This window comes from Tupaia chinensis, unplaced genomic scaffold (genome assembly GCF_000334495.1).
Source record: "Tupaia chinensis unplaced genomic scaffold, TupChi_1.0 Scaffold144378_1, whole genome shotgun sequence".
In the NCBI taxonomy this organism is placed as follows: domain Eukaryota; kingdom Metazoa; phylum Chordata; class Mammalia; order Scandentia; family Tupaiidae; genus Tupaia; species Tupaia belangeri.
This window is the reverse complement of record NW_006204238.1, coordinates 917468-941558: the sequence shown is the minus strand read 5'-3', so window position 1 is coordinate 941558 and position 24091 is coordinate 917468. Positions and strand designations below refer to the sequence as shown.

At 35.5% G+C, this 24091-nt stretch overlaps 1 pseudogene; it reads left to right on the top strand.

The window, feature by feature from the left end:
* Positions 1–82: 82 nt before the first annotated feature.
* On the top strand, positions 83–21846 carry LOC102483091 (securin-like; annotated as a pseudogene).
* The last annotated feature ends 2245 nt before the right edge of the window (positions 21847–24091 follow it).

Here is a 24091-nt window from a genome sequence, read left to right as displayed (position 1 = left end):
TTCCTGCTACTATAACAAAAATATTCAAGACGGGAATATTTATGAGGTACAGAAATGTATTTTCTCACAGTTCTTTGTTGGAATGTCCCAGATCAAGGTGCTGGCAGACTTTTGTCTATGCAGGGCTTCCATGATGGTGCCGCTTGCCATATCTTACATGGCAGAAGAACAAAGTCTTGAAGGTACTCCCTGTAACTTCTCTAATAGGAACGCTAATCCATTCATGAAAATGTAAACCTCAGTACTTAATCATTTTCCAAAAGACCACATCTCTTCATACCATCACTTTGGCATTTAAGTTCCAATATATGCATTTTGAAAGAACACATACATTCAAACCATAACATAGTTATTAACTACATTCCCAAGGTACAAAATACGATGTTCAATGAGGGGCTGTTACCAGAAAAGAACTCCAGACCATAACTACGGAGTTTGGGGAAGGCATTACAGATGATCTGGTCTCAAATTAGGAAAAAATTAAAAAAAGTTGGGGAGCGAAGAAAAGAGACCTGGGTGAAAACGTAAGAGCAAGAAGTTGCCCTGGAGATGGTTACTAAACTTGAGCTGTGAAAATTGCTTTCAGGGACTAAAAATGAAGATTTTCTGCTGAGACTTCACTCTCCAGACCCATTCTAGAGTGGAGAAGCAAAAATCCAGGCCCTTCTATGGCTATTGAACTCGAACTGTGAAATATTACTTTCAGGGACTAAAAAATGAAGGTTTTTCTACTGAGACTTCATCTTCCAGACCCATTCTAGAGTAACTCCGCACACTGAGTGTCTAGATAACTCTATGTGAACAGTATCCAAGTACCCGAATATTATTAGAGTCAAAATATTCCTCAATTCACACTGAACCTGATGCACAAAGGGTGAAAAACAAATGCAAGAGAGATTGCAAATCACCTCCTTCTTTTTTTAATTTTTTTTTTTTGAGAGGTTTTTGCTATAGGGCATGTGCGCTCACCAGACAGACAGAGACAGACAGAAAGCGAGAAACCGCTCCCCAGAGGGGATGGCCACGCCGCAATCCCTTCTCCTCCATTCTCCTCTCGGGATCTTGGGCACGCATGCACACGTGACCAGCGTGAGTTTAAGCCACTGGGTTCAGGACTCGAACCATGGTCTACTACATGGGAGTCCAGCAACATAGCCATTACACTAACTGTTGGTCCCACAAAACACCTCCTTCTACACAACTCTGAATGCTCCAGAATTAGGAAGAAGCCCACAACCCATCAGATTACCAGAAATCACTGCAGGGGCACAAGAAATATGAGAAAGTAAGAAAATTCCTGTCCTCCAAGGGAAAAGGAAAACTCCTCTTCATCCACAGACAGTACATTGTAACTCATGGAAATGTCAGATAAAGAATTTAGAACATTCATAGTGACAAAGCTAACAAAGATGTAAGAAAAGAGAGACAATGAACTCCAGAAGATGCAGGAGAAGAGTCGATGACTTCCACAAGAAATATGAGAAAGTAAGAAAATTCCTGTCCTCCAAGGGAAAAGGAAAACTCCTCTTCATCCACAGACAGTACATTGTAACTCATGGAAATGTCAGATAAAGAATTTAGAACATTCATAGTGACAAAGCTAACAAAGATGTAAGAAAAGAGAGACAATGAACTCCAGAAGATGCAGGAGAAGAGTCGATGACTTCCAGGTGAGGAATTTCTTGCATGATCTGAAAGAGGAAATACACACCATAAAAAAGAATCAAATTGAACTATTAGAGATGAAGGCTATAATACAGGAAATCAAAACCTTCCTTGAAAGTATTAAAAGCAGACTAGATCATACAGAAGATCGAATCTCAGATGTAGAAGACAGAATCACTGGCCTAAAAAAATCCACCATGAAGACTGAGAAAACAGCCCAAAAGAATGAGAATAATATACAAAAAATACTAGATACCAATAAATGTCCAAATATCCAGATAATTGGTATCTGAGAAAGTGAAGGACATTGATAATCTATTACATGAAATCCTGGAAGGAAACTTTCCAATCCTAGAGAGTCATTCAAAGATTCAGTCTCAAGAAATATAAAGGACCCCAAATAGAATCAACCCATAAGATCTTCTCTAAGACACATTATAGCCAGGTTGACCAAAACCGCAGACAAAGACAAGATACTAAGACTGGCAAGAGAGAAACATCAAGTTACCTAAAAAGGATATCCCATTCGCCTAAGAGCGGACTTCTCATCAGAAACAATGTGAGCAAGGAAGGACATTTAGAAGAAAAATAGGAAGGCAAAGCAATAATGGAACAAAGAAATGTGGTATTATCTGTTGGAGATATTTTATAGTTTTATCAACTGGACTAGGGAGAAATGTTCACCTGTTGAAATATCCATTTTGTAAGCTAGATAATGTGATTGAATGTATAAAAGAAAATGAAATAAATAACATGAAAAAAAGTTTAAAAATAATTAGATAAAGGAGAAAAGAGAACATGTATTTGTTGAGAATCTGAAAAGTGATGCCCTCTGAACTTTCTTGCCTCCAGAAGTATACTACTCCCCCCGGGAAGTCTAAGTCTAATCTACTCCACTACCAACTCCTTTTCCTTCTTTCTTTTTTTTTTTTTTCTGGTTATGATTTATTTATTTATTTTTACTATTTTTTTGGGGGGGGATTTTAGTATAAGTTTATTTGGGTGCAAAAACGTTTGAAATACATGTATAGTTTTTGCAAAATACACATTTACATGAACTTTCACATCTTAAAACATCCCTGCACCTGCTAGTTACTTTTTAAAAATAAATTTATTTACATTCATTCACTATACATCATTACAACAAACAAAATGAGATATGCCATCCAGAATACACTCAATCAAGCATATCAACATACGTGTTATTGTCACCGAGTAATTTCCCATTTCTTGCTTCCTGTATATTTTGTTATTTTTGCCATCCTTGATTCCCTATGTCTCACTCTCTGGCATGTCTCATCCTCCTCCTACACTGTCTCTGGTATCCATGGTTGCTTTCTATGCCTTTTTCCCCCATTTTATTTACTCGTTAATGAACTACCAACTCTTTGATTTGAAAAAAATTTTTTTCAGAAATCTCAAAAAAAAAAAGGAAAAGAATGGGAAAATATATACGAAGTGTTAAGGAAAAACAATTTCAGCCAAAGATACTGTACCCAGTCAGATTATCCTTCATATGGGAAGAAAAGACAAATATTCTCAGATAAACAAAACTTGAAAGAATTTACCAACAACAGCCCAGCTCTCAAAGAAGTTCTGAAGGGAGTGCTATACCAGGAAAACTAAATAAAGACACACAGAAATAAGAGTTTAAAGATAACTAAGAAAATGGCCAACTTAGTGGTAGGGACAAGTCTAGTGTTGAAAGTTATCTTTCAGAATTTAAATGGGAAGATTGGACCACAACAGAAAATAAAGTACATGAGACTTAACTGGTGAAATAGAATCTTATGACTTTTGATTACTGATGTTCTTCTATGCTTTGTTGTCCAGATTTAAGGATTTTTGCCTTGTCTTGAGCTGCCAATAGGTTCATATACCTACTATTTGAACAGAATCCTAATGTGTTTCCTGGTTTTAAGTTTTAAACAAAGTTCTCTTAGCATTTTTAAATTTTTGATTGTCTGTTGAGGATGTTTTGTGGTTTTGTCAACTGTGTTGGGGAGAGATGTTCACCTGTTGAAATATCCATTTTGTAAGACAAATAATAATGTGCTTGAATTTATAAAAGAAAATGAAAAAAAATTAAGAAAAAAGCTACAACTTCTTTTCTTGAAATTAAAAAATACAGAACAAAATACCCATTTAATGACTATAGTAAGCTATATAGTATCAGCTAGGTGCTACTTTATAGTATATTCATTCTACTCAAAATTTCATGCCTACATTCAGACGTGTGTTCACAGATATGTATATATCAGCTGAACTTACTATTGAAAGTACACACACACACACATACATACACACACACATACTTTACTTTAAATATATATATATATACATATATATACATACTTTAAATGTATAGAATCTTCAGATAACATAAAATTTAACTTGACTTTCACATATATATATATATGTGAAACAAGAAATGAAAAATTATTTGTCGGCATGCATAATTAAGCCACTATACAATGTATTCTGGATGGGAAATCATATTTTATATGCTTTGATGATGCTCAGTGAATGAATATAATATAAATAATAAAAAAAAGAAGTTGCCCTAGTTGCAGGGGTAAGGAGAGAGGATATATAGTTTTGTATGGGGCTAAATATTGTGAAAGAGAAAAATTCAATCAAAACATTCTGAAGAAAAATAAACAACAAATAATACATGAAAATTAAATTCGACTACATGAAAGAAATGTTTTAAAACTGTCAGAGTATATTTAATGTCTTAAATAATTTAGCAAGTGCTTTTTGTTGAACATATTCTTATATCAGACCCTAAATTTACTAAGGTAGATAGCTCTAAATGAGGCCAAGCTAATCATGCAACCAGCATGTAGAGGTTTTGGTCCATCAACTGCTAAATCCATTCATTTGAAGATGCAGCTGTTAAAAAGCTATAGTTGCATATCTGAGTGTTGTGCCTTATGCCTGGGTCCAAAATACTCTGCTAGACCATAAATAAGGGCTCTGAATCTATAGAATTTAACTGTGACATGAAGACAGAAGAGCTAAACTAGTTACTGCTCTATCATCATTAGATAAAGAAATAGAAAATGTTATTTTGAAAATTGTGAACAAGACTTACAGCATGATACTATTGCTTTCCTAGGTTGGGATCTTGGTATAAAATTTTCCATCAAATTGTCTTTTGTAGTTGCAAAAACTATTAAAAATTTTCTTCATGTGTTTAGCCTTTGCTAAGCCCTTGACATGATGCAACATCAAAGAAATTCTTTGGAGGAAAACTAGATAATCAGGTTTGTGAAGGAGGAACTTTCATATGTCATCATTATTACTTACTCAACTATAGTGGAGCATAATTTTGAAAGCAAGGAAGGATCAAAAAAGATGACACAAATCCTCTTTAGTCAGGTTCTTAAAACGGATCCAAACAACGTTAGATTTTTATCTTGCATGACAAATCAAGTGTCAAGGTGAATTTGGTTACCACTTCCATTGAATGAAGTTATAAATTGGATGACAACTAAATGATATGTTCAAGCTGCTATAATTTAACAATATAGAAATAAAGGCCTTTAATCTCTCTTGTTTCCCTCAACATTCCCTCTGTCCATTTTATCACTGGAGAAAGGTGGAACCTTGCCATGAATGCTTGGAGAACAAAGCATCAGCCTTTTTATTACAGACTGGGAGTTCAGCCTATTGATATGTGCCTCAGTCTCAGGTAAATGAATGTCTAATATTTTTTTTCTTTCATTCCTGTAATACTTTGATGATTGCAACAGAATGTCACCATCAAATGCAAAGATTACCATGGATGCCAAAATGACTGGAATAGAATTCCATCTCTGTTGGATGAGGATGTTTATGATGGAATGTGATAACCTTTCGTTTCTTCAGATTTGGCAGTGATTTTTTTTACATACTTTAAATATATAGAATCTTCAGATGACAAATTTTAACTTGACTTAATGACCAATAGGACATCTGAGCACATGAGGATATTTTTCACTTATGTCTATATAAAAATAACCTAGTTTTCATTTTTGTAATTTTCAAAGCACTTTCATTGATGTTACCTCTTAACTCTCATACAGTTCTATGATATAGTTAGGTAAAACCTTCATAACAAGACAAAACAGAAACAAAAAGAAGAAAGGTGTCAAGCAAGTCTTAGAGGCTTTCCCTAAATCATGTATTTTGTAAATAAACTTAATACAAAGACAGAGTTACTTGTTTTTTCTTAAGAGAGAATTTTACCATAGGGCGCATGCGCTCTCTAGAGAGACAGAGATACAGTGAGAGGGAAAGTAAGAAATCACCCCCCCTCAAGGATGGCTACAGCACAATCTCTTCTCCTCCATTCGCCTCTTGAGATCTTGGGCACACAAGAACAAGTGCTCTGAGTGAGTTTTAAGCCACTGGGTCAGGACTCCAACCATGGTAGACTACATGGGAGTCCAAAGACATAACCATTACACCATCTGATGATCCCAGAATTAAGGGTTTTAATTATGAACAAAATGTTGATATGAAGAACTAGTGAGAAACTATGAAAAAAATAAGTTTTCCAATCTTTTTTTGTTTTTAAAGAGGCTTTTGCTTGAGGGTACACATGTTCACCTAAGAGAGAGAGAGACAGAGATAGTGAGAGGGAAAGTGAGGAATCACAGAGAAGATGGCTGCACTACAATCCTTTCTCTTTCATTCTCTTCCCTGGATCTTGGGTATGCCCACACATGTGCCCAACATGATTTTCAAGCTACCAGGTCTAGTACTCAAACTGTGGTCAGACATGTGAGAGTCCAGCAACATTAACTCCTATGCCATCAGCTGATTCCCAAGTTTCTCAATCTTAAGGTTGGTAGATTTATAGATTAATTTTTTTATTTTAATTTTTACTTGCTCTCTATGCTTAACAATATTGTTCAAAACAAAACAAAACAAAAAACACACAAATGAATATTTGCTTCTGGAACATTTCTTCCTCTCAGTCTCTTCAATCTTCTCCCATTTAATTCTTGTCTGAATTCTGTATTGAGCTATTTTATGTGACTCAATTTTAGTCATTTAAGCCCTGCACTTAATTGCATATCTTACACAATGTCTTATTTTTCCCATCTGGTTATACTATTAATTCTAGTTGATTAACAAATCTGCAGTTCATTTTTTTTTTAATATATTGTTTTTGACAAAATGGAGAGAGACAGAGAAACAGGTATCTTAATAAGGTCTCCACCCACCCTTAACCTCAGTCAGCCTGGTCATGGGTGTACATGTAGCATGTATAGGAAAACCCTAGGAAGCAGAACTGGAGCCTCCTCATGTGGTCTTAAGATCATGGAGCATTGTGTTACCATGGTGCCACCATATTTGTCCTATAGTAGTTTTTACAAGTTAAAATTCTCCAGATTCTTTCATGTCTCCAAAAACATTAAATTATAATTTAAAATAATAGTATATGTACATGAATGCAAGAGGGAGGGGAGGGGTAGGCAAAATGCCTTCCTCAGAATTTTATCACTTCTCATTCCTCTCCATCCATTTCTTTCCCCTAGTCTTCCAGCTCCTTAGGCTACTGGGAGCCTACACATATCTGGCATATTTCCAAGGCACTCCTAGGCAGCTGAACTCTTGGTCAGCCATATGACTGCCAGCCTTGCAGGGCTCTTGTATTATTGCTGTGGGAGCTGAGCTCCTGAAAGCATTTAAATATATTTAGTGCTAGTTCAATGTGTTCTATAAATACTGGAAATAATACAAAATTTCTAGCATTGGGAAGAAAAACCATTCATATCATGATTGGAATTCTCATATAAATACGAGCAATTCCAGGAGAAATAGAAACTTTTGCATAGTTCTATGTAGCCTAGATTAGCAAACCTTAACATATTTAAAACTAATCTGAGAAAAGTAGATTGTTTAATTATTCTGTCTGTAATATACCTGAGACATCAGTTATAGAAAGTGCTAAAAGTACTAATGTTGACCCAGCAGGTGGCATGGAGGTTAAGGAAGCTGGATCTCACATGGCCACCTTTTAGTTCAAGTTCCAGACACACCGATTTGAAAATCACACAGGCCATGTGTATGTGCCCAAAATCCTGAGAGGAGAAGGGATTTGGGATTTGGGTGTGACTATCCCCCCGAAAGTGATTTTTCACGTCCCTTCTTATCATCCCTCCCCTTGTCTCTCTCCAGTGAGCTCATGCACCCTACAGCAAACTAAAAATTAAAATAAAACTGTTAGTGTTACATTGTAAGATATACTGATGGCAACTTCCCTTCATCAAATAAATGAAAATTTAACATTATGTTGAAGGACTATAACTACCAATAGACAGTGTAAACTGGCTGAAAATGACTAAAATTTGATGGGATGGACAGTGAGATTTTAACCAAGGTACTTCTTTGATATACCAAAGACTCATAAGTGTATAAATAAGACTTTCGTAATATGCATTTGTTATAATTCTTCATTTGCTTATGTAGAAGCTATCTCATATAATCACATGACCTTTTCATAAATATAAGTACACTTTGTAAAAACAAAATTGTTCACATCTCCGATGACTTCTTGATAGAAGGCATATCTCTTTACATTTTGTTTTAATGTCTGAGTAGAACAACTGAAAATGTGGTGTGGATGTCTGATTCTGATACCAGGAAGCTGTTAGACTGATATGCCAAAGACTTTCATGAAACAAAGTGGCAACCACCACTGCAACAGGCATGAGAGCTGAAGGTCATCTGTGGAAAAAAAATTGAATACCTGGATAAATGTAAGCCTGTGGTTCCTGAGACTGGCAAAATCTATGCTCTCATTAACAGGTCTTGGATTTAGAGGGAGATGATTTCATACGACTAAGAATAAGAAGCTAACTGGGGACATATGCCAGCCATACTTCATGTTATCCTTTCTCCTCAGGGGCAGTATGTTTGGGGTTATTGTCTCCAACTTCCACAGAAAGTCTGTGTGTTGTGATAGAGACTACATGTAAAGTTAGGGCAAATCCCAAGTGTTTATATAGTGGATATTTATTAATGAAATTCTCACAATCATATTGATTTCTGACTTTTTATATAAATGCTTTTTCTGCTTTTAAAGTCAGAATATAGGGAGGACCAGCATTTAATGTAATGGCTATATTGCTGGACTCTCATGTAGTCGACTGCAGCTTGAGTCTCGGACCTGGTGGCTTAAACTCACACCAGGTGTGTGTGCGTGCGTGCCCAAGATTCTGAGAGGAGAATGGAGGAGAAGGGACTGTGGCATGGCCATCCCCCCTGGGGAGGTGATTTCTCGCTTTCTGTCTCTCTGTCTCTCTCTGTCTTTCTGGGAAGCGCACATGCCCTATAGCAAAAACCTCTCCAAAAAAAATAAAATCAGAATATAGGCTTTGGTAGTCAAAGAAGCATTCAAACCTTAAAGGATAAATAACTGTCTTGTATTAAGAATATATTTGCCTTTGGAGATATTATAATAGAAAAAAAACCCCAGAAAACTATGAATACTACTTAAATCTGAGCTTAAAAATATTCTACTAAGTTAAGAATATACACTTCTAAGAAAGTACTCTTTTTGAAATGTGTAATACAACTTAAAATAATTTTTTTCCTTTGCTTTATATTTATGATGAGTGCTTTTCTTTAAAACATATTCTAGGGGGCCAGCAGGTTGCATAGTAGTTAGGGCACTGGACTCTCACATGGCCAACAGTGGTTAGAGTCCCAGACCCAATCACTTGAAACTCACACCAGATGTGTGTGCATGCATGCCCAAAATCTTAAAAAGAAAATAGAGGAGAAAGGATTGATGTGTGGCCATCCCTCCTGGGAGAGGGGGGTGAATTCTCATTTTCATCCTCACTGTTTCTTTCTGCCTCCCCAGCAAGCATACGTGCATTATGTCAAAACTTTAAAAAGAGAAAATGTAGTATAACATTTCTTCTAAAAATCAATCTTTGCTTTTCTATTTCTATATGGTCACAGATAGATAGGTAGCTATGTGGTCTTGCACATAGAAAGTGGACTACACTAGTTTATTGAAACTTTCCTAAAGAAGTTCCAATGGCAAAGCTTATTGTTTATAACAAACACTTTTTCCTCATTCATAAGATGTTAGGCCAAGATCACATCTGAATCATCCCCCTGTACCATTCTAAGTAAATTCTCAGGGTTTGAGGTTGGGTGGCATTGTTCTGGTGAGCTAGATGAGAACAGCTTGCCTCCCACGTCTCTTATCATTCCTAACATAAACTGGCTGCCACTGAGCAAAGCCACTTTGATACCTCAAACTCAGAAGCATACATGCTAGCAAATTACAAAGATGTCAGAACTGTTTGATCTGAAACCAAAATAATGTAGGTGGAGAGCCAAGGAGAGAAATAAACAACCTTGTGGAATGGTCATTGGTTGCTTCAAGCACATGCTCACTGAATCTTTCCAAACATGATCACCCCAATTGGCTGATCCAGAACAGTTTGTCCCCAGGTGCAGGGACTTAGGAAGACTATTAGGAGGTGCCACTCTGGCATTTGAAATGGTATTTAAAAGGGTGTGTAGATCATCTTTTTAAAAAGATTCATTATTTTCCCTAGCATGGATATACTACATATTAGACCAATTAAAAATATTTCCATACACATTACCATCAACAGATTATTTTTGATTTTTTTTGTCTGTTAAATGTTTTGCTTTTTTTCCCCTTGATTCTCTGCCTCCCAGCCTAATCCCCATTGCTCATCACTTTTCATACTTTTTTTTTGGAGAGATTTTTGCTATAGGGCGTGTGTGCTCGCCAGAGGGACAGAGTGAGACAGAGAGACAGAAAGCGAGAAATCACCCCCCAAGGGGGTTGGCCACGCCGCAATCCCTTCTCCTCCATTCTCCTCTCGGGATCTTGGGCACGCACGCACATGTGCCTGGCGTGAGTTTTAAGCCACCGGGTCCAGGACGTGAACCGCAGTCGACTGCTTGGGAGCCCAGCGACATAGCCATTACGCTAACCGCTGGTCCCACTTTTCACACTGTCTATAGTATCTTCAATGGCTCCCCATGTTTTTATATCTTCTAATCTTTCAGTTTGTGCCATGGAGTGCAGATATTCGGTATATAATAAGGACATACAATGCCTCTCTTTCATAGTCTGGTTTGCTTCACTTAGTACGAAATCTTCGATATTTGTCCACTATCAAATGCCAGGGTCTTGATTTTCATGGCTAAGTAGTGTTCAGTGTTCATGTGTCACACTTTTTCAATCCATTCATCTGTTCTTGAACATTTGGGTTAATTCCATGTCTTAACAATTGTGAATAATGCCATAATAAACATGGAGGTGCAAATATTTTTCCAACTGAGTGTATTCCTACCCTTTGGGTAGATACCCAAGAGTGGAATTGCTGGATTGTATGGTAGTTCTATTTATAGACTTTTTGGAACCTCCATATTGTTCTCCACAGTGGTCGTACTAATTTACATTCCTACCAACAGTGTAGGACAGTTCCCTTTTCACGACAGCCTTGCCAGCACTTATCATTCTTTCTTTTCCCAGTCTCTCATCCCACAATCTCACCAAAAACACAATTTTAGTCACAAAAATCAGAGGAAATAGATACCATACATGATAATATTTTTTTTTAAATTCCTAACATTTTCTGCCTCTATTCCTACAAAAATCTGTACTATGAAAGATAAAGCACAAGAGAAAATACATTTTACAAAGACAATATTAAAAGGCATATATGCATATACAAAAAAGGTTTAATGAATCATAATTTGAAGAGAACAAATCTGAAGTATTAGAATTGAAATGATGGGGGCCAACAGGTGAAGTGATGTTAAGTTGCTGGACTCCCATAAGGTCAATAGAGGTTTACGTCCTAACCTGGCAGCTTGAAAATCACAACAGGTGCATGTATGTGCATGCCCCAGATGTATGTGCATGACCAAAATCCCAGGAAGAGAAGGGAGGAGAAGGGATTACAGTATGGTCAATGATTTCTCATTTTCTCTTTTACTGTTTCACTCTCTCTGGTGAATACATGTGTTCTATGACTAAAAACTAAGCTAAACTAAACTAAACTAAAATAAAATGAAAGGGAGGAAAAGAAAAAGGACAAATCATGACAAAATGTTTTGAGTAAGAACTTCTGTCGATATAATAGTTTCAAGAATGTTCCATTAGAATTTTGTTATGTAGTAAGGATTTTAAAGGCTCTAGATTGAATGAGTAACAGTTCAAAGTGTAACATGTAAATACACACTTCAAAATGTATAAAATACCTTTTAATTCTAGAGAAAGGATTAGCTATAATCTCTTACTCAATAATACTATGCTCACTTTGAGGTGAAAAGCTTAATCATAGACTATGTAAACTTAATTGTAAACTTTTTCTGGGTTAAAAATAATTTCTATATCCATGATATTTTGATAATTTATAATGACAATTCATAACATAATTTTAATATGGTGATTTCTATTAGCATTATTTAAATCTTTAATGATTCTTCATTATTTATATATATATATATTTGAAACAAACTTAGATTACTATCTTCATTTTTTTTAAGAATTATTTAACTTTATTTATTTTAATTTGATCATAGAGGAACTGAGTGAGAGAGAGAGAAGGAAAGTGAGAAAGCAAACCACCAGGTCTGGGACTTGATCAACTGTTGGTCATGTGGGCGTCCAGAGCCCTTAAACATCATGCCACCTGCTGGCCCCAGATTACTGTCTTTTTAAGATTGCTTAGGTTTTGTCCTGCATATCCCTTCATACCCTACAATAACAATAATCTCTTAACACCCTACGAATTATGCTAACATAACATTTTCTTACATATAGAATACATAGAGGACTCTTACAGCTCAGTAATAAGAATTTAAATAATCCAAATACCATCCTCCAATAAAAGCTATCAGAGTTCCTTGAAATAATGACTACAACAGAGCTGCAGCAGGAAAACTTCAATATGATCATGAAACATTTCATTATCTGCAAAGTAGAAAAATAGTAAAAAATAAATAAATAAAATAAAAAATGACAGGTTGGCAGGGATGTGCCAGATTGAAGGAGTTTCCACTGACTCAAATCTAGAGCAATATGAAAACCAAAATAAATATGAGAGTATCAGTTTCTATCCCACTGTGTAATTAGAAATCTATATGTACACACTAATATAAAAGTTGGATAAATATATAAATGTATAATGAAGGAAAACTTGTTCTTACAATATAATTATAACTTTTGATATGTAGAAATTATGATGAAAATGGATATTGACTTTTGGGAAACTATTATACAAGGAGACTTCTAAAGCTTCATGGAAAATGAAATTAAAATATGAGTTTATTTGGTTAAAAAATTAAAATCAATATAGTTTTTTCATACTATACATTTCTCATTAATTTTTTTGAAGCCTGTCCTTGTTGAGTTCAGTAAATCCAGCATAATTAGTAATAGAAGCTATGGCTTTAGCTTGGATGGTAATTGTAGGTGGAAGGTTCAATAAGAAACAAGATATTGGCATAATGTCTTAGTCCAGAGTCTTGACAATGGAAGAACAAAGATAAGAATTATAGTAGGTTTTTCATGAAACTATGTAAGCAAGAGAATGGAGTGAAATATTTAAAGTGTTGGCAGAAGAATAAAAAGTATTTAGCTAAATTTCTATTTTCAGTAAAATTATCCCTTAGAGTGAAGGAGAAATGCTTTCTCAGACAAGCAAAAACAGAAGAAATTCATCACCATCAGAACTAATTTACAAGACATATTAAAATGATTTTTTTAGGATTAAGGAAAAATATATAGGTCACAACTTCAGGTCTATGTAAAGAAAAGAAAGTGTTATAAATGGAATAAATTAAGATAAAGTGAAATATTTATTTTATTCTTCTTATTTTATTCATCATATTATTAATTAATAAAAAATAAATGATTAAACTAAATAACAGTGTTCTAAGAGGCTGGAAGAAGTAATTAAAAATATTCTAAGATACTAGTATTATGTACGAGAGTGACAGTGCTATTTGAAGGTGGATTTAGATTTGTTAAAAATACAATTTTAAAATATAGGGCAATTATTAAATTTTTTAAATAGATATTGATTGGCTAAGAGAAGTGAAAAATGAAACCGTATTAAATGTTCAATTAAAACAAGAAAAGGCAGTAAAAGAGGAAATACAGACACAAAAACAAATACAACAGGTAGTAAACAGTTGTATTTTCTAACATAGATCGCATTTTGGGCATTGAAATATAATACCATATTGAAAAGACTAAGAATCATGCAAAGCATATTCTCAGACACCAGGTTTCAGTTTCTAGTTCAAGAGCTCTAGGAGCAGATAGATGATTATCTAGTAGATTCATTGGTGAGTTGAAGGAAGAAAACTACCAATTCTCCCCAATCTCTTCTAGAAAATAGCAGTACAAAGAACACTCCCTAACTCATTCTCTGACACTAGCATTAACCTAATACAAAATCCAGGTAAAAACATTACAGGTAGAAAAGCTAGAGACCAGTATCTCTCATGAATATATATGCCAAAAATACTGACAAAATGTTAACAAATTGATTCCAGCAAATAACATGAAGAAATGATAAATACTTGTCCTGGAAGAGAATCAAAAGACTAGATAGAAAGGACCCACTTGGCTTTTGGGAAAAGTGTATCTAGGAAAACACGCCAGTCACTGGAATGGTTAGACACCGATTAGTTATGGGAACTAGCTCTCAAAATGCTGAGAAATGGGATACCTGGGGAAGAATTCAGGTATTAGAATGGGAATTCTCATAGAAATCCTAGGAATTGGTAATTATATAGGTATTTGGAAGATGTCACTCTGGCAAAAATGGCTTGTAAAGAAAAATTCCCAATCAAAAAGATACCAAAGTATAGGACTTTGTGTAACTACTGGATCAAACATGATCATGGAATGATACTAGCAATCAAAATGAACCTTTACAAGATAAAATAGAAGACATATTTGGAAAAGGTATAAGATGTGCAAAAGACAGGGATTGAGATACCTCATACCTGTTTTTCCTCACTAAGTATTAGGATAGTAAAGAGGTCAGTGTAATGGGGCAACCCCTAGGGAAGAACATATTGCTAGACAATAATCCCCACAGTAATGTGATAAAAAATGTAAAGTCATCTGATGACTCTACCACTGATCAGAGGCACTGGTTATTCTATTGCACTGTCCCTAACACAGCTCAAGTTCTGAAAGACTCAACATATGGCAATGTGAAATTTAATTGAACAATGGAACTCTGCTTCATTGCTCAGGCAAAACAGAACTTGCTCTTCTTGCATGGAACAAAATTGTGTTCTAGAACCCTTGGAATAGCAAGACAATAGAACCCTAAAACAGCTTAATGAAGGCAAGTTATGTGAGCCAGTGTCTGTCCTTGACAAGAGACTGGATGGATGATTGTCTATAGCTAATTATGTGCTTTGAGTAGACCTGTTCTCTGCAAGTTTCCATATGCTCTCAGCAGTCTGATGAGGATCTAGAAGGTGACTCAGGGATGGGAGTGAGGAATTACTGGAGCTGTACAATTATGGCCAGGGCCCTGAGTGTAGTTATATCCTATTTTTACCTTTACTATGGACTCTTGGGTGATTGGGGAGTCTGAATTACTTCCTGAGCCAAGGAGTGGGAAGACTTATACCCAGAGTCACCGGTTATTGGTACTACATGAGTGGAGCTGGACTTCTCTGTACTCTGTGAAATATAATATGGCTTCAAAGTTTCAACACATTATTTCAAAGTCACTGTGCTGGCTGTCCTCACCCTGATGCAAGTAGAAAGAAGTTAACTCAGTCAATGGGATGAAGTGGTACTTCAAGATGACGGCTCTGTATATGAGCTGGACAGTAGTCATAGTTCTAGAATAATATGCAAACCTTCACTTAATAGAAAAGAGACATTTAAAATGATCAGAGCTGAGGCTGGTGCATATTAATTGTCTTGAACTTGTCAATTCAGGAGACTTATCACCCTACTGTCCTAAATTCCTTTGTACATCTCCTCAAGCTATGACTACCTGAGCCTATCTCTCATTACACTGGCCCTGTTACCCAACACCAGCAAGGACAGAGGTATTCAACTGTTTGGATTAAAGTCCTCTGAGAAGCAGACACTAAAAAGAGATTAGACACACAAGGGAATTATTGGAGGGAATACAGGACAGATAAAGTAGAAGCAGCAGAAATAAAGAAAGCCTTTAGTCATTGATTGGGATTCATTGGAATTTATTCAGGACAATCAGGGTGGATCCTAAGGGTTGATAACTGGGACTTGCAATTTACTGTTCACTCTGCAGTAGGAGATTTGAGTGGCGAGTCCCATGACTGGAAATACATACACAGTGTGTGTGTGTGTGTGAATATAAATATATAAAGAACATATATATGTGTATGTGTGTGTGTATACATATATATATATATATATATAGAGAGAGAGAGAGAGAGAGTCATTATAATGTGATATATGTAGCTTTTCAAATTAATGGAGAAAGAATGATCTATTCTGTAAATGGTACTAAAAAAGTCAGTTAACATGTATACTTCCTGAGAGAAGCAATTTGGTCTTATTTCAGTTTGATTCTTCCTATCTAAAACTATGGTTATATTGTAGTTGTTTAAAACAATTATGTTGAAGGGGATGAGCAGTTAGCGTAATGGCTATGTCGCTGGACTCCCATGTAGTCGACCACAGTTTGCATCCCAGACCTGGTGACTTAAAACTCACACTGGGTGCATGTGTGTGCGTGCCCAAGATCCCGAGAGGAGAATGGAGGAGAAGGGATTGTGGCATGGCCATCCCCCCTGGTGGGTGATTTCCTGCTTTCTGTCTCTCTCTCTGTCTGGCAAGTGCATGCACCCTATAGCAAAAACCTCTCCAAAAATTAAAAAAAGAAAACAATTATATTGAATAATTTATCCTTTAACAAAAGTTATATCTCTGCTTTGTACCCTTTATTGAAATTAATCCCAGATGACTCAAGGAATTGATCATAAAATCTATAAAGGTATTGGAGAAAAATGTATGAAAATGTATTTACAATGTTTAAGCAAGAATAATTATCTCAATCAGACAAAAAAATATTAAAGGAAAAAATGACAACTATGATTACATGTAAATTTAATTTCTAAAGGCAACAGAACTAAATTAAGAGAAAACATAAATATCCAAATATATTTTCAATGAGTATGATTTAAAAAATAGAAGAAAGTCAATGATCATAAATAAAACAAATACCCAATGAGCATGAATTATTTTTAATAGCTGGTCATTTGGGAAATGCAAATTGAGATAATGCACATTTTAATTTATTAGGTTTACAAAAACAAATAGTTCAATAAGCACATGTTACCGAGGGTCTTGTAAAACAGATACTTTTCTATACTACTGGGCTTTACCTTAGACATCACTTTTGGGGTTATTTTATTAGTATATGTTAAATTAATATTTTGCATATTTGTATATCAGCAATTCGGTTTGCAGTTCATTATGGAGAAATACTTTCACATGAGGAAAAATAAAAACCTTCTTGTACAAAGATATCCATTGTTTATAACCAAAAAAAATTAAAAACAAATGGAGTTTATGGAAAGGGGAATAACTAAAGAAATTATGAGCATCTGTAGTATGAGGAAACTTGCAGCTCTTAAGCAAATGAAGCAGCTACTTACTAACATGCAAAGATCTTCAAGATATTCTTTCTTAGAGTTTATGTCTTCCATGAAAAAGAAAGAGAGAGACAAAAAGAGAGAGGCACCCCCAAGAGGGCCCTCCCACTGTGACCCACCCTAAGTTGACCTAAGTCATGAACAGATGTGTCTAGCATACCCAGGGATCTCTTGGAACTGGAACCCAGAACCTTCTCCAGTTGGGTTCAGTTGTGTTACCACTGCGGCACCACCTGACCCAAGATATCCTTGATTAAAAAAGGGAAATTATAAAACAACTAAGAATGCTAAAATAAAATTATGATAATAAAAAGTGTTGGTGAGGATGCAGAGAAATTGGAACACTCATATCCTGCTCTTTGGCATGTAAAAATGGTGCAGTTGCTTTGGAAACCAGCCTGGCAATACTTCAAAAGGTTAAACATAGAATTACCATATGACTCAGGAATTTCATTCCTAGGTATAAAGCCAAAAGAAATAAACTATGTCCACAGGAAAACTTGGATACAAATGCTCATAGCTGTTATTATTTGTAACAGCCAAAAAGTAGAAACAACCAAATATCTATCAATTGACAAACGGATAAATAAAATGTGATATATTCATGTTGCATTTAGTATTAATTAATAAAATTAAGTACTGATGTATGCTACAACACAGATAAATTTTAAAACTATGCTCACTAAAAGAAACCCATCACAAAGGATCACTTAATGAATGGTTTCATTTATATTAAGTATCCAGAATAGGCAAAATTATAGACAGAAAATACTAGTGTTGCTTGGTGCTTAGAGCAATGGCATGTGGGTGGTGGTCAGGAAGTTTGGGGGAGATTTGGGAAGTAGCAGCTAATGGGAACAAGTTTCTTTTCGGTTAATGTTCTAATGGTTGCAATGACAGACTCGTAATTCTGAGAATATATTGAAAACCATTGAATTGTATACTTTAAATAAACAGGTTGTATGGCATAGTTATATCTTAATTAACCTTATAAAATATAATTATAAAATAATACTAGTTTCTATAAGGACATATGTATGCTTATAAATTAACTCAAAACAGTGTATACACCAAGTTGATAACAGTCGCTCTGAGGAAGAAGAGAAACAACCAAAATTTAAAACAAGGTTTTCCTAACAGACTTTAGCTGTATCCTTATTTCAAAGGTTTTTAGGTAGCATGTATTTTTGCATTATTAGTATAATTAATAATTAATTTTCAAATTATTTTTCTAATGGTGTGTTCTTCTACATCAGATCTATCAAGCAATTTCTATAAAATGAGGATAAGATTTCTCCATCCTTTCCACTCAAATGTCTCACCATCAAATATTGTAGAAAAAGTGGATCAGTGTCTAAAGTGTATTCTTGCCATGTGTCAAGTGGAAATCCTGAGAAGTACACTGACATGCTACCAAAAACGTTGCCATTCCATTGAGCAGTAACTCGATCTTCTGGTAGTCTAAGGTGACAGTCCCTAGATCATGTGTCACATTCAGTCTCTTCATCTGTGGATTCTATCAGGAGTGCTATTCTAGTTCATGGGAGAACTAGGTAGTTGCATCCATAATACCGGGGTATTTTCCCTCTTAACCTGCCACAGCTCCCACTCCCACTCAAAACTCAGTAATAAGCAGCAGCTACTCCTGGGTCAGATTAGTAAAAATTAAACAAAAATCGCAATTCAAACTCATTTGGATGTATAAAAGATATGCTACTTCTCACAGGATATGCCTAAATAATCTTAATGATTTAAATAAAAGAACCATAATATGAAAAAGTTTGAAAGAACATCAACTACTCAGCTATAGCCACAAGGTAAAATTTACTCCAGTAAATCCACACAAGAAGTTTCAGCTTAATGAATATATTAAGATTATACTGGGCAGTTTTTCCATAGCTTGTAGAACACCCAGAGCAGCACTTCAAATATTTTCCTTCTCCTTTAAGCACAGTAGAATTTAATTCATAACATCTTGAATTTCCAAATTAAAATCACCTTTAATTAAAGACTTTCAGCCAGCCATAGAAACAAAGAATGCTATATTTTCTAAACACAAGTGATTACAATATTTATCAAAGCTATATCTGTATTTAAATGGAAGTATGTTTTAAAAAGTAGAATTTTGTAGGCCAGAAAGCAATTAGTCTCAGGTGTTTCCTGTTAATAAATTAGGATAAACTCAGGGCCAGACTTGTGAAACGATTTTCCCTAATTAAAAAAAATCAAGGCTTTAATGTTTAGTCTCTTTTCCCAAAGGTAAACTGGAAAGCTATATTCTTAACTAAACAAGAGAATGTAATTGCCTTTATCCTAAAAGCTTTGAAGTACCACTTTATTTTTCCTAATGACCAGGTGGGATATTGAAATAATGTGAATATTTAGGAAACTGAGCAACCGATGTTTTCGCTCCACTCTTAATTATTGACCACCTATTTTGAGTACATTGATCTACAAGCCAGAGTCCAGCATACTCTTTATTAAACATGTCACCTGCCTCAAGAGACTTCTATTATAAACTGAAATATATAAAACATGAGTCAGTGTTATTATGTAGGATATACCTCCTTCTACTACTTATTAAATGGATTTCTCACTTTCTGTCTCTGTCTCTCCAGCAAGAGCATGTGCCTTATAGTAAAAAATCTCTCTTAAAAAAAAAGATACTAAAAGTGATTTTAATCATACTAAGAAAAAGTCAATAGAATGTAATATTATAAACAATTACCTCTTTACAAAGTTATTCATGCAGGTTACTCAAAGAATGCCTAATGAAAAGAGAGATTCCGCATCATAAATCTTTAAATTTTCTCAAAAATAGTCAAATACTAGGTATCAAAAATCTGCAAATGCCAAGATCAATTACATTGTGTTAATGTATCTCACTGTATTATCACTTATTTTGTCAAATAGAAACTGTGTTGAAGAGGTTATTTAATTTGCCATAATTTGGTGCCCTAGAGAATTAACTGTGGTTGGAAAGAAGTGGAAAGTTAGAAATCTGTGACTGTTAACTTAATTACAGAATGGCTTTTGCAGGCCTATAATTTTTTTTTCTCCTTTTCCTAACTAAGCTAAATTGCTTTATCTCAAACACCACAATAACATCATTAACGTTAGAAATGAAATTAATAATATTGCTGGAAAATGACTCTCTCTTGACCACAACAACAATATTTCATTTTCTTTTAGGCAAGAAAATGTAGTTCTGTGACAAAATGCATTTCCTTGGGAGAAAACCTGGCTTCTCTCACCAACTTTCCTTTTTTTAACATTTTCCTTTTTTTTATATAATTTCTTGTTTACATTTAATTATTGTACATTTTTAAGGACTACAACATGGTTTTTCAAACAGGCATTCATTGTATGATGAGCAAATATAGGGCAGTCCTGCCAACTTTTCTGTATCACCTCAGCTGAGTCTCTGAACCACTTCAATCATTTTCCCCATTTTTCAAATAAAAAATGCTTCTAGCTCTATTCACCTCATAGGGTTCTTAATGAGGAAAACATTAAAAATTAATATAAAAACCTCTGACATGTAAAGATTAGTATTTACAGATTCAATGAACCTTTTCCATGCTAAAATTAATGATGTCTTAAAAAAATGTCAATGTCCAGGGCCAACAGGTGGTTGAGGTGCTGGACTGCCTCATGACCAGTCACAGTTCAAGTCTTAGACATGGTGGCTTGCATTCTCATGTCACTCTCTCTCTCTCTCTTTGATCAAATTAAAATAATAAATGAATAAATAATTCTTTTAAAAATTATCAACATCTAGCTATGTATAGCTTAGTGGAAACAAGGAGTTCTGCCAAATTTTATATGATAGAAGATTTAGATTAATTAATGATTAAAGGGATAGTATAGACAGGGTCTTGGAATAATCCAGAATAGCTACTCTGATCTTAGTTGATAAGGAGAATCAAGACCCAAGCACCTTGTGGCTCCTAAGGACGGGTTGAAACTGGGCTCAGGACCCTCAGTTTGATCAATAGATGGGAGATGATGGGAGATGATGGGAGATCTCACATTTCAACACCACATCTTGGCAAAATGTTCAGTGCCCCATCTGCCTTACCTAAAGCTGCCAGAACAGCTTTGGAAACTGTCAACAAAGCTACAGAAAAGTCAGTAAAGACTAATGTACTCCTTGAGCAAGAACAACCAATCTTCTCTGCAAGAAAGATGACTGAGTGGACTCTGAAAGCATAACTCTCTGTTCCTGCCGTAGATGACACCTATCCAGATGTAAAAAAATTTTTTTCTTTCAGTTCTCAGATTTTGAGAGTTTTGACCTGTTAGAAGAGCACAGATTGCATGTCTCCCCTTGAATGCAGTGCCTCTCATGATACTTCATGAGGACAGAGAACTTGAAAAGCTGCTTCAGTTAGGCCCCACGGCGCCTATGAAAGATGCCTTCTCCACCTTGGGAATCTAGTGTTTGCCATAGGATTTGTTGCAGTCCCCTTCAAGCTTTCTGTCAACCCTGGATGTTGAGTTACCACCTGTTTGTTATGGCATAGATATTTACATTTCTTAGTGCTGTACAGTTTGTATGTGTGTATGTAAATAACCATTTCTTTGGTTAATAACATTTTTAGAGGTTTTTTGCTATAGGGCACGTGCATTCACCAGAAAGTCAGAGAGAGACAGAGAGATAGAAAGAGAGAAATCACCCCCAAGGGGGGATGGCCACATCATAATCTCTTCTTCTCCATTCTCCTCTTGGGATCTTGGGCACACATGCACAGGTGCCCGGCATGAGTTTAAGCCACCAGGTTTGGGGCTTGAACCGTAGTCGACTACATGGAAATCCAGCAAAGTAGCAACCAGCCAACTGCTGGTCCTGGTTAATAGCTTTTTAAAAAATGAATGAGAGGATAGTATACGTTTGATGAATTTTTTTTCTTTTTTGGGTAAAATGCATGGTCATGATGTTCTAATGCATGCCTGTCAAATGATTGTTGTATCTATCAATAGATAGATGATGCCTTACCCTCTGTCTGTACTTTCTTCCTTCCTTTAGGCTTTATCACCTTTGTAGAATGCATCTCCTTTGAATTCTCTTTCTTTCCATAACTTCATTAAGATGTTTATATTAGCTGTTAAAGTGGAGTGAACCCTGAAGCCAGAGCAGCCCAGCTATCTCAAGGGGGTTATGGCAGAGCTCCCATTAGACAGTTTTTATTATTGGCAAGAGTAACTGCTCACAATCATACTTTGAGACTCCCTGCAACCAAAGAGTGTGTTTTGTGTTTGCATGCACTCCAAGAAGTCTCATTATATGAAGCATTACTCATCAATTCATATGGTTCATTAACATTTGACCGCTGTCCATTGGGCAAAGCTATATACAGAGGAGAGGTTAAATTAAAGACTGTAGAGAGTTCTAGGGTCAATATATCCTCCTAACTGACTCAGTTGGGTACTAATTAACCTTTATAAATAAAAATCTCATTCTGATCAACACTCACTAAACAATTTGGCTGAGTCAGCCTGGTTTTTACGTTAAGTAACTACTGCTGTTTTAACACCCGCCCCCGACTCCCTACCACCACTACTTTTTAAAATAACCCTTGCATATTTCAGAAAACTATTTCTTAATTATCTTCATTCTTCCTGGCCATTCTCCTCTTAAGAGTCCCTCAAAATGTTCACACAGTTATCATCATGGATACTCATTGTATGTATGTAAATGTATTTTGGATACAACATATTATGTTTTAATTACATCCTAAATCAGGTCAAAGGTTTCTTTAAATGTTTAGTTGACCCTTAATAACTCCTCTCTCTTTTTTCCTTTTTTTTTCTTTCCAAGCAGTTATTAGAGACAGTAATTGCTAAAATTGCACAGTATCTAAACAGAAACTCCAGAAGAACCCACTGTTGTTTTGTTTCAATTTTCAAGGCCTGGAAGTATCTAAAATATTTTATCATTGCCATGTATCTCTAAATCTTCCATCAATTTATTTTAAGAAAATGTTCTCTTAAAATTTCAGAACATAATAATAATCATTGCTTAATAATCATTGCTTAATAATCATTGGCTCCTTCATTGGTTGTTTATGATCTATGTAAGATTTTTATTTGTAATAGATCTAAATAAATTTGGAAATAAGCTTCCCCCTCTTACATAGAATTGACCACAGAATTTCTGTTTAGTCATCATATTTTAAGTCTATTTATTTTTTTCTCCCATGAGCAAGAGAGAGGGAGAGTGCAAGACACAGGAAGAGACAGAGAGACAGCATCCTCAACAGGGTCTTGATGTCACCATCTATCCTCAGCTTCAAAAAGCATGAATCATGGGAACCAGCAGTTAGCGTAATGGCTATGTCGCTGGATTCCCACGTAGTCGACCGCGTTCGCGTCCTGGACCCGGTGGCTTAAAACTCACGCCGGGCGCGTGTGCGTGCGTGCCCAAGATCCCGAGAGGAGAATGGAGGAGAAGGGATTGCGGCGTGACCATCCCCTTTGGGGGGTGATTTCTCGCTTTCTGTCTCTCTGTCTCTCTCTGTCTGGCGAGCGCACGTGCCCTATAGCGAAAACCTCTCAAAAAAAAAAAAAAAAAGCATGAATCATGAATGTGTTCATTTCTAACCTGTAGGAAGTGTCTTGATGCAAACTTGGAATCTTCCATTGTGGGTCAGCCTCACAGAGTGTTGTAATACTGCTACATTACTGACTGAATCCTTGTTTAGTCATCATTTTGATTTAAATATCCTGGTATTCATTTTCTATT